The following is a 12,941-nucleotide window of genomic DNA, read 5'->3' as shown; positions in this document are numbered from 1 at the left end:
TTAAAAACTGAAAGGAACAGATTCTGAAACTCTAGAGTGGTTTCCAACTTCCAAAAGACTTTCAACACTATAAAAATCAAAATTACTCAAGGAACCGTTTTACACTTATCAAACTTAATTAAGCCCTTCAATTCATTTGTATGTGAAATACAAGGAATTGGGTTGGGATTTACTCAAAATTTGGTATCAATCCTACATCCAATGGCATATTTTCAAAGTAATTATATCGGCTCTTAAAGGAAGTCTGTTTTGTGTGTGGGCAGTTACAACCAAATATGAAGTGTTACAAGAGGTTGACAAGTCCACAGTAGGGAAACCCATCACCATCTATACTCCTCACCATGTGCTAACTATTCTAGATCAAAAGGAGGCTATTGGATAATACTGGAAGGAGAAGCAGATATCACACCATTCTCATGGATTATCCTGCATGATACAGAGATAGCACAACATGATTGTCTGCAGGTCATCATGAAGTTTTTTTTTTTTTTTCAAGCAGCCATATTTGGTGGATCAACCTCTAGAAAACCCAGACCAGAGCTCTTCAATTATGTTAGAAACTTAATGAAACAAGATGTATGCACTAATTTTTTTCTTTAGAATTAGTAGGAGTCATATTATGAAACCATCATACAGGATGAAACAAGATCCACAAGCCATTGATGATTCAGACAGGAAAAGAAACAAGAGGAACTTCTTCTGCCAACCTATAGATGATCTATAGTTGATATTTAAGAGAGCAAGCCCACAGATAATACATAGAAATTCTACCAAAATGATAGTGATCACTGGCATAGAAAGAGTTTTAATTGCCTTTGCTCTTCTTATTATTTTAGCTTTCATAGATCCAAATTCCATTTAGATGGGATCCAATAACATGAAAACAGTACACAAAAGGAAGCCTGTTGGATCCACAGGTTATCATATTTTTCAAGAACTTTGGTGTTGCTGTGGTGGGTGTTTCTCATAAAAAGCAATGATTGGAATATGATGCAACTTCCAAATCTCTGCCACAGGTGAGTCTTGATCTATGTTTTATTAGTATGATTGATCACTTGGTATCAGTCTCTGGTTCTCTAAAATCAAATGGCAGTAGATATCCTCATAGGATCCCTCTAACTTGTGCTATCATAAAATCTATGTGTAAATCCCTGATAATCCAGGAAATGTCTTTCTGAATCTACAGAACAGCCCAAGAGGAGGTCATGACTGATGATTCAGCACTCAACCTAAATGCATGGTTATTGCTCTTGATTGAGTGAATATATTCTGGCAAAATTTAGTGATGTTTCTAATAGGTTTTGTGTGTGCAGGGTTACTCTTATGGGATCTATTGTTGCTGAGGAATAATTTCTCAATTACAAGACTATCTTTCAAGCCATGCTCTACTAGCAAGGAGGCTAGAAAAACACGGTACTACATAAGTTCAAAATGATTTACACCTTACCTTGGCACAGCCAAGAAAAGAAATTCAAAATGCCTCTTTGTCAACCAGGCCAGTTTGTTCCATTTCATAGGTGCCTTTTTACAATTAAGTTTATACCCAACAGGAAGTAGCCAGATGACACTAAGATTCCTTTCCACTTAAGAATATGTGGTGGAACAAACTGACAGTGGGGAATGGAATGTGCTCAAATGCTCCCCACATAGTATCTACACCTAATTCTCAAAAGTTCCTCTTTGTTTCTGTCTGATCTATATTGTATAGATTAACTATACACTAAAATTAACTATACACTAAAATAACACTAAAATTATTCTAGAAACGAATAAAACCTTCCTTCCCAGTATCAGGGGGTGTAAGTTATACATAAAGGAAAAAAAGGTCACACCTAGGAGGGTTCTTGCTCATATGCTGACCAAAACTAAAACTAAATACAGGCCACTCTGCACAACACAGATGCTTTTAATTATTTAAGTTTTCTTTATCTCTATGTAAGGAAAGAAAATGCATACAGACCATTCTGCAGAAGCATCTACTCTCTGAAATGCTGGACAATGCCCCCTGCCCAGGACCCACATATCTTCCCCTGAAAAAACATATAAGATGTTCTCTCTTAGGGAAAAGGTAAAATGGTCATTGATGGTGAGAGTTAATCATTTTTTCTAAAGCTATTCTTTCTCCATTACATTGTTTCTAGCTTCATTGACTCTACTGGACAGCAGTGAACTGAACTTGTGAGGTTACACTAATTTAACCAATAATAGGCAGAATACACATTCTTATAGGCCCAAATGGACCACTCACCAACATGTACCACATCCTAGACATAAAATGCACCTAAACATTCAATCACATCTGTCTGCCCTCAAACTACAATGAAATTACACTAGAAAGAAAAAATCAAAAGTAAGTGAAAAATATCCAAATTCATGATTATTAAATAACCAATTTTAATACTATGTTAATCATAAAGAAATTCAACTGGGCATGGTGGGGCATACCTGCAATCCCAGGATCTCAGGGGGCTGACAGAGAAGGATCACTAGTTCAAAGCCAGTGTCAGAATTTTGTTAAGTCCTGAGCAATTTAGTGAGACCCTGTCTCAAAATAAAAAATTAACAAATGGGCTGGGGTTGTGTCTCAGTGGTTAAGAGCTGCTGGGTCTAATCACTGGCACCAAAAGAAACAAACAAAAACCCAACCAAACAAACAAACCCAAAAGACTTTAAAATACTTTGAGTCAAATGAATTAAATGTTAATTAAAAAAAACATCATCAAAAATTGTGGAATACAAGGAAAACAAAGCTTAGAGGAAAATGTACGGAACTGAATGCGTGTCTCAAAAATATGAAAGATCTAAAACCAATCATTCTGAATATTTAACTTGAATCCCATAAAATGTTGGGCAAATTAAATCCAATGTTTGTAGAAAGTGACATAATATTGCAAATATAATAAATTAAACAGAACTTTCAAATGACTTAATAATTTAATAGGTTGCAAAATATGAATGTCCCCAAATTAGCAAGGAAAATACAGCACCCAAAAAGAATCACTGCAAATCAAACACTTAACTCTGAATGGCAAAGAGTTAACTGTGAATAACCTGCCTAAAAGAAACTAAAGTATGTAACTAGTGACACATCCATAATGTAAGAAAGTACATGTGATAAAGAAGAAATTTAAAACATACGCTGTCTTCCTTGACCCAAGAGACAATCATGAGTTTTGTATGAGAATATCAAAAAATATATAAGAGGACATGCAGGCACAGGTGGATATGTATGTGTGTGTAATACTAAAATGTCTCCTCAAGATCTCCTCAGTGGTACATTTCACCCATTGCTAGAGCTTACCTGGTATATTTGAACCTGCCCGCCTCACCTTTGTCACTTACCTGTGATCCCTTCTCTTAGGTTGCTGGAAAAATTGCTGCAGATGCAGAGTGGCAGTTTTGTACTATTTCTTTCTTCATTCCAGAGTAACATGGTGGTTAATATAATAAGCCCTGGAAGAAAAACTGTTGTGTTCAATAAATTAATAAAAGACAGTTATTCTGCAGAAACATAATCACCATTTAAAAAAAATACTCAAAACTGATACATACACACATGTAAGGAAATTAACGGCAAGAGATGCTATTAAATTATTCACTAATTATTAACTAAATAAGTATTACCATTAATAGTTATTAATTTTTTAAGAATAATCTATGTTATTAAATAAACATCAGGGAAAACAAAAACAAAAACAAAAAACTCCGACTCACAAATCACAGAGTACAACTTCTACCCGGATCAGAGACCTAGATCTAAATTTTTAAACAATGTAATACAGCATTTAGTATGTAAATTAGCAAAATTCATGACTTTATGGTAGGGTAATAATCATTACACAAAAACTAGAAAGAAGTAACCACATAAAAGAACAGTTATCAAGCATACCCATTGTGAGCAAAGACTGTAAACTCAGATTCTCCCTTTTCTTTCTTGTAGGGCTTTTGTTGACATTTAGAATTTGACCACTGGACATAGAGATAGTTTTCTCTAACTGCAAGAAGTATTATTTGTATCAATTCTCTAACTGCATGAACTACTAGAATCAATTGCAAACCTGCTTTTCATTCACAATTTAAGAATAAAACTTTTTAAAACTGTGACAGATAACATTTGTAACTTTGATTTTTTTAAAACAATACTAGGAATTGAACTCAGGTTGCTCTACTTCTGAATTATATTCCCATTCATTTCCTATTTTTTATGTTGAGATAGTGTTTAACTTGCTCAGATTGGCCTTAAACTTGTGATCCTCCTCTCTCAGTCTCCTAAATTGCTGAAATTACAGACATGCACAAAAATGCTCAGGTAACTTAAAAATTATATCTCAAATTTATTAAAAATAATCATTTTGAGCCTTCAGTACTGTAGATATTTATCTCATGTCACTCCTATGGTTACCTGATATGGAAAAAGAAACATACATATATTATATTGGTACACATAATATTTTATTAATAAAGGTATTCTAATATCCTTTCACTGAGATGAAACTATCATAAAGCACATTTTAAATCATCTTACCCATGACATTTATATCTTACTATTCTCTCTGATAATCAAAAGCACCGGTGACTGAGCATTTCTTGAGAGGCCTGTGCTACTCTCTGAAATTCTTTCCAATCTATTGACACCACTTCTGCAAGTTTTGATGTTACTGTATTGCCAGAAGTTGACAAGAGATGTGTGTATGTGTGTATGTGTGTGTGTATATGTGTGTATGTGTGTGTGTAGCAATAAGTTAAAAATGATTTATAATTTATTTTTTAACAAATAATAGACCAAATTCCTGTGTACATGAGCACAGTTACAATGTTATTAGCCTTCTAGTCAACAGTGTTTCTATACTGTCAATATCAACATGTTCTCTATTGTAAAGAAGTGAAAATATGCACTGTAGGATAAATCACTTTTTCATTTGATCATTTCTCATGGTTCTATGATTTATGAAGTCTTACCTGCAGTATCATTATCTATTATTGAGAAAACATTCGAAAATTTGGTTTCATTACAGTTTTCCCACTTTAGTGAGCTTACAGCTGGGGTTAAAGACAGAGTTGTTAGTGAACTACTAGAATTTCTGTAAAATGTAGTGAATGCTTTTACATTGACCTGAAATCCATTTTGAATACTTGCTCATACCAGAAATTTGGTTTAGTCATACATAAAACTGTTTGTAGTTCTCTTCCTCCTCCACTAAAGAGCTTGGAGGAGGAAAACAACTACAAACTGGTACCCGGAAAAATATTTATCTTACATCACTCCTGATGGTTGTATCCAAGGGGATAGTGTATGTTGCACTTTATTGATCTACTGACTCCCATTCCCCACATAGATAACAATGATTAAATAAATAATGAGAAAAATATCTAAACAGTAATAATCAAAAGAAGAACTACAAATTGCCAAGAACTATATGAGAAAAATGTTCAACATCCTTACCAAGCATGGAAATGCAAATCAAAACTATACTGATATTTTATCTCACTCCATTTAGAATTTCAATTAAGAATACAAATAACAATAATTGCTGGGGGGACAGAGGAAAGAGATATACAGTGTCTGTAGGACTTCAAATCATACAACCCCTTTGGAAAGCCCAATGGATATTCCTCAAAAGACCATGAATAGCGCTGCTATCAATATTGGTATGCATGTATCACTATAGTATGGGATTTCAGTTCCTCAGGATAAATACTACGGATTGGAATTCTGGGTCATACAATTCCAAACAGAAGACTTCTGGGAATAATCTTAGCTAAATAGTCTAATCATAGTTATAAATCTATGAACAAAAAACAAATGGTATTTTACTGTACTGCAGCTTAGTAACAGTATGTGTTGGGGTAGGAGAAACATGGACCATATGTGATTCATTTAATTGTTTTATTATATTAAATTATAACTAGATTTGTATTGTGAAAGAGAAAACAAGCCCTTCCCGTTCATAGTATGGAGTCTGAAATGCAATGTAAAGACCAGGATTTGCTGAATGAGTTTCTTCCTCTTGGACTTGTCAAGGTAACCTTTCAGCTCAGGTGTCACCTTTGAAGCAGGGCAAATGGTTTTAAGACAATATCCATTAATGGCAAATACTCAAGCACAATCCACTGACTATGTGTGGTTCCTAATTCCATTTACTTCTTTGGATATGTCCATTGTGGGGAGGGGGAAACAGTTCTTCCTAATGAGAAAATCCTGTGCTTATATCTGAGTTCTTTTTCCACATTTCATCACTTACTACCACATATGGGAAGACATACATATTATGATGCAAGTCATAATCACAGTGGAGGAAAGAGGAAATATCCCCCAAAACCTCATGTGTTGAAGGCTTATTCCCAATAGAGTAATGTGAAGAGATGGGTTTCTGGGAAGTGAATAGATCATGAGTGCTCTGACCACACAAGCTGAAAAGACTACTAGGATGTGACAGAAAATATAGGCTGGTGGGGCATGGTTGAAAGAAATGCCTTTGAGGATTGTATCTTGTCCCTGGCTCCTCCCCTGCTCAATCTAGCATTTTCTGCTATGATTTACTGCCTCACCTCAGAGAAATGGAGCCAAATGACTCTCCAAAACAATGAGCCAAATAAACCTTTTCTTCATTAAGTAGTTCTCCTCAGCTCTTTGTTACAACAAAGAAACAACAAAGACAATTGTTACTGAGAATCAGGGTTGGTCCTGTAACTATACCTGACCATGTGATTCAGAAATCTTTAAAACTGGTTTGAGGAGTAAGTTTGGAAAAGTTTTGACATTCAGGCCAGAGAAGCCTTAAAATGTTGTAATCATAGCTTAATGGGCAATGTTGGTGGGAACTTAGAAGGCCAGAATGCTGATACAAATGTGGACAATAATAACTGCACTCATGCAATATCAACTGGAAAAGAGGACTCTATTGGGAATGGGAGGGAGGTCATTCATTTTATACTGTGGCAAAGAACTTTATATTTTGTTAATCCCCTAAGACTCTGTGAGGCTGAATCTAAAAGTGATGGATTAATTAAACCAGTGGAAGAATTTTTTGAGGCAGAATAGCATTCAGACTGTGGCATGGAGCTTGCTGATAACTTTTACTGAGGTTTACTATGACAACCAGGAGAAAAGAGCATAGAAGAAAGATTTGAAAAACTTGAATTTGGGACAGAAAGTGATAATGTTTAATGTTAGGTCTGAGGATGGTAAAGTTACTTAACAGATTAACACAATTAAAGAAAGCCTAATACTTTGCAGAGGGGCAAGAGAAAAGATGCCTTGAAGGCATCTACGGCCAGTTCCTGATAGCCCATCACATATTCATGGTGTAAAACTTGCAACTATTTTGAAAGACTTTGCTTTGAGAAGAGAACAATGGATGATTTCTGAATACAGGGATACTTAAGAAGTTTTTCCCCAAGATTTGTTTCACTATGCTCAGGTGCACTCAGAAGCCACTGCAACCATGAACCAAGGGGGCCAGTGTTTCTTCTGGTGACAGACATTGGCTTTGTTCATGTGGAGATGGTTTTTCAGGAATACAGGATGCTGGAGTTAAGGGGTGTTGGGTTAAACTCTAATTCGTGCCTAGGAAAGTTTGAAGTGATATAAAAAGGACTCTTTAGATTTCTTGGAAATCTGGGAATGGAACCACAATTTAACCCAGCTATCCCTCTCCTCAGTTTATACCCAAAAGACTTAAAAATAGCATACTACAAGGGCACAGCCACATCAATGTTTAGCAGCACAATTCACAATAGCTAAACTGTGGATCCAACCTAGATGTCCTTCAGTGGAATAATGGATAAAAAATGTGGCATATATACACAATGGAATTTTACTCAGCAATAAAAGAGAATAAATCATGGCATTTGCAGGTAAATGGATGGGTTGGAGAAGATAATGCTAAGTGAAGTTAGCCAATTCCCCCAAAACAAATGGTAGATGTTTTCTCTGATATAAGGAGGCTGACTCATAGTGGGGTAGGAAAGGGAAGCATGGGCAGATTAGATGAATTCTAGATAGGGAAGAGGGGAGGGAGGGAAAGTGAGGGGCAGGGGCTTAGCAAGGTTAGTGGAATGTGATGGACATCTTTATACAAAGTACATGTATGAAGACACTAATTTGTGTCAACATACTTTATGTATAACCAGAGATATGAAAGATTGTGCTATATACATGTAATAAGAATTGTAATACATTCCACTGTCATTTATTTTTTAAAAGAAATCAATAAAAAAGATGAAAAGCACTCTTTAAAGAAGGCAATAACGAAGAAAGTAAATGGAGGTAGGAGGAAGCTAGTCACTTCTTCATTACCAATCTTTATGTGAGGATCAAACAAGAGGAATCTTGGTTGCAAAGAACATACCCATAAAACATGAAAAAATCCATCTGGGCTAGGGATGTGGCTCAAGTGGTAGCATGCTCGCCTGGCATGCGTGAGGCACTGGGTTCAATCCTCAGCACCACATAAAAATAAAATAAAGACATTGTTCACCTAAAACTAAAAAAAATAAAATTAAAATTAAAAAAAAGAAAATACTGGTGTGTTTGTGATACCAGACTTCAAACTATACTACAGAGCAATAGTAACAAAAACGGCATGGTACTGGTACCAAAACAGGTGGGTGGACCAATGGTACAGAATAGAGGACACAGAGACCAATCCACAAAATTACAACTATCTTATATTTGATAAAGGGGCTAAAAGCATGCAATGGAGGAAGGATAGCATCTTCAACAAATGGTGCTGGGAAAACTGGAAATCCATATGCAACAAAATGAAACTGAATCTCTTTCTCTCACCATGCACAAAAGTTAACTCAAAATGGATCAAGGAGCTTGATATCAAATCAGAGACTCTGCATCTGATAGAAGAAAAAGTTGGCTCCAATCTACATATTATGGGGTGGGCTCCAAATTCCTTAATAGGACACCCATAGCACAAGAGTTAAAAACAAGAATCAACAAATGGGACTTACTGAAACTAAAAAGTTTTTTTTCTCAGCAAGAGAAACAATAAGAGAGGTAAATAGGGAGCCTACATCCTGGGAACAAATTTTTACTCCTCACACTTCAGATAGAGCCCTAATATCCAGAGTATACAAAGAACTCAAAAAATTAAACAATAAGATAACAAATAACCCAATCAACAAATGGGCCAAGGACCTGAACAGATACTTCATAGAGGAGGACATACAATCAATCAACAAGTACATGAAAAAATGCTCACCATCTCTAGCAGTCAGAGAAATGCAAATCAAAACCACCCTAAGATACCATCTCACTCCAGTAAGATTGGCAGCCATTATGAAGTCAAACAACAATAAGTGCTGGCGAGGATGTGGGGAAAAGGGTATACTTATACATTGCTGGTGGGACTGCAAATTGGTGCGACCAATTTGGAAAGCAGTATGGAGATTTCTTGGAAAGCTGGGAATGGAACCACCATTTGACCCAGCTATTGCCCTTCTCGGACTATTCCCTGAAGACCTTAAAAGAGCATACTAGGACTATTCCCTGAAGACCTTAAAAGAGCATACTATAGGGATACTGCTACATAGATGTTCATAGCAACACAATTCAGAATAGCTAGACTGTGGAACCAACCTAGATTCCCTTCAATAGATGAATGGATAAAAAAAATGTGGCATTTATACACAATGGAATATTACTCAGCACTAAAAAATGACAAAATCATAGAATTTGCAGGGAAATGGATGGCATTAGAGCAGATTATGCTAAGTGAAGCTAGCCAATCCCTAAAAAACAAATGCCAAATGTCTTCTTTGATATAAGGAGAGCAACTAAGAACAGAGCAGGGAGGAAGAGCATGAGAAAAAGATTAATATTAAACAGGGACGAGAGGTGGGAGGGAAAGGGAGAGAGAAGGGAAATTGCATGGAAATGGAAGGAGACCCTTACTGTTATACAAAATTACATATAAGAGGATGTGAGGGGAAAGGGAAAAAAATAAGGGAGAGAAATGAATTACAGTAGATGGGGTAGAGAGAGAAGATGGGAAGGGAGGGGAGGGGGGATAGTAGAGGATAGGAAAGGCAGCAGAATACAACAGTCACTAATATGGCAATCCAAAAACGTGGATGTGTAACTGATGTGATTCTGCAATCTGTATTTGGGGTAAAAATGAGAGTTCATAACCCACTTGAATCAAATGTATGAAATATGATATGTCAAGAGTTTTGTAATGTTTTGAACAACCAATAATAAAAAAAGAAAAAGAAAGAAAATATTGGTGTGCTTGGGAGCTAAAGTATAAAAAAAAAGAAAAAGAAATCTATCTGCATAGTGAGTATATAATTTATCATTTATACACACACACACACACACACACACACACACACACACACACACACACGTCCCCTGCATGTAGGAGCGGTGTGGCCCTCCATTATTCCCTGAACTGCTGCTGTCAAAGAATGTAGGAGAATAAGAAAATGTCCAAAATCTCTCCATGGAGTCCTCTTCCTCTAGAATCAATAAACAGGATGCTGGGCCATTTTTAGACCTGGGCTGAGAAAGTGGCATAGCTGGTAGGGTCCCAAAGAGCTACACGTTGAGTTGATCTGAAGTTGGAAAAGGACACAGGATTTGTGGGAGAAATCCCAGGCTGGCCACTAGCCTTAATGTGGTTTGAGGTTTTTTCCCTATTGGAGGGGTAAGAACCACTGTAGGACTATGGAAACGCTATGAAAATGCCAGAGGAATTTCTGAGAGTATTGTAAACAGCATCCAAAGTAGTCATAACATAGCAAAAAGAGATAAAATGCTACCACTGCTTTAGCATGGTCCTTATTGTATGCACTGAAGTTAGCCACAGACCAGGAGTTAGCTACCCAAGCTCAGTTCCACAATGTACTGAAAGAGGTAAAAGTAGAAAGAGAAGCCCACTTAGCACAGGATGACAGCAAGGATATGCTGTTGTAGTGCTTAGAATTTGCAGACAAGCATCTATATGTCATGGCATGCTACTAGGCTAAATTGTTGGGACACTATGGGTCCATAGCCTGTAATAAGGCACTGGTGAATAGCAAAAACTGGGATTCTCAGATGTGGGACCCACTCAGGGAGTCCACTATTTCCAGTGATTCATAAATTGAGATGGAGGATGAAGATATAATAGAAGACATACAGGTAATGGTCCAAAAGTTATTAAAGACCCAGCAGAAGGAGACTGAGGGGGCTGATCCAGATTTGCTCTCTGTTCCAGAGAGATACATACTACCATGAGACTGTATGTACATCCCTGGAGAACTGGTGGAATTGGGGTCCAAGTTCAGGCAAAGAACAAAACATAGTATAATGGCATGGTATACTTCCTGTGGAACACTGGAACAAATGGGATATTGTATAGAATGGAATAGAATTGTCAAAATTGGCTTAAGTAACTGCTCACCCTGCTATATGTCAGTGACTTTATACTACTGCCACAGGTGAAAATGTGGGGTTACTACTGGTGTATGGTTCATATATGAGGTCTCCCCCATATTTTCTGTGTTAAAAAGCAAGACATTGCAGGGCGAAATTATTAGTTTATGAGATGTAAACTCTGACATGGATTACTCTGGCAGCAAACTCTAGGCAGGTAGGATGTGAGTGCATGAAGGAGGTCACTGTGGATGTACCTTGGTGGCAAATATTTTGTCCCTGGCATGAGAAAGTCTCTCTGCTTCCTTACTGCCATGTTCTAAGCTGCTTCCCTCTCACACGCTCTTTAGCCATGGGGCTCACCTTGGTGCTAGAATTAGAGATTAGCTGATTGTGGACTGAAACTTTGAAAACAAGAGCCAAAATATACTTTTTCTTCTTTTATATCATAGTTGTCAGGACTCTAGGTCACAGAGACAATATTTAACTAAAACCAGAAGCTCTGCTGCTTTTTGCCACTCACAATTGTGACTAAATACAGGTGACATCCCTATGTGTAGAGGCACCTGGGCCTCTGTGGAAAAACTGAATACCTATTTATAGGAAAAGGCTATGAAATATGCTATTTTTGTGCAGTCTTGCCCAGGATCAGATAGTATGACTTTCACTGCTGGGATAGAAGGATACATCCATCCATATATTGCCTGGGAATCAAGATTACCCCCTTTTCTAAGGAAAGCCCTCTAAGATGCAGCACAATTAATAGCAGATCTAGCAGAGACAGAAAGATTATAGCAGAAAAAACAAGTCCACGAAACCCAACAAAAACTGGAAGGACCTATTTGTGTCTCCCCAAAACAGATATGGTTCAACATAATAACAGGAACAGATGAAATAAATAAACTAATGTCACCCTGATACAATTACAGAAGCAATTGTCAAAGGAAAAGAGGTTTCAGTTATTAACTATCAATGAGAAATAAAAAGGGTGACAGAAAGGTAGAATAAACTCTTACTCTAAAAAGGGACAGAAACAAGTCTATCCCATTAGGTGATGTATTGAAAGAACAGTCCACGACTTTCCCTCAAGAGTGTGAATCCTTGGGTATGGAATGACAAAGGAGATCACGATTCAGGGATCTCAGCCAGGTTTCTGAACAAAATGGCAATACATGGGTCTTCAAAAAATATTCAGTGAATAATCGCATTGGTAGCTAAGTGGACACTGATATATGAATACCCTGATAATTTATCAGGCATGTAATCTAATATTGATGTATGTTGGGGTAAAAGTGAGAGTCTGGACTGTCAATTGACCCTATGGCTTGCAACTTTGCCACCCACCAGTTACCCCAATGCTCCTAACTAATTTTCCTGAATATGCTATTGATGTTGATATTTTGTGGGGTAAATGCCTATAAACTGCTTAGGAGAGTTCTGTTTGTTGTTGTTTGTTTGTTTGCTGGAAGATGGAGCATGTTTCAGCTGTAAAGCCAATATTAAGATGGCATGCTAAACACCCTCATGATTATGCCTGCACCCAATCAAATTCTTGCCACCAAACAATATC

At 36.9% G+C, this 12,941-nt stretch overlaps 1 protein-coding gene across 6 annotated transcripts in view; it reads right to left on the bottom strand.

Annotated features, from left to right (window-relative positions):
* The window catches only part of LOC110597028 (uncharacterized), a 251,601-nt gene that overhangs the window by 144,895 nt on the left and 93,765 nt on the right, over positions 1-12,941 (bottom strand). For all 6 annotated transcript variants that reach the window (XR_013438620.1, XR_013438622.1, XR_013438621.1 and 3 more), the window contains exon 12: positions 3,343-3,465. The gene's annotated coding sequence lies outside the window, so the exon portion shown is untranslated. The remainder of the gene's footprint in view (positions 1-3,342; positions 3,466-12,941) is intronic.

This window comes from Ictidomys tridecemlineatus, chromosome 5, assembly GCF_052094955.1.
Source record: "Ictidomys tridecemlineatus isolate mIctTri1 chromosome 5, mIctTri1.hap1, whole genome shotgun sequence".
In the NCBI taxonomy this organism is placed as follows: Eukaryota; Metazoa; Chordata; class Mammalia; order Rodentia; family Sciuridae; genus Ictidomys; species Ictidomys tridecemlineatus.
Note: the sequence above shows the minus strand (reverse complement) of the source record. Positions and strands in the feature narration are given on the sequence as shown.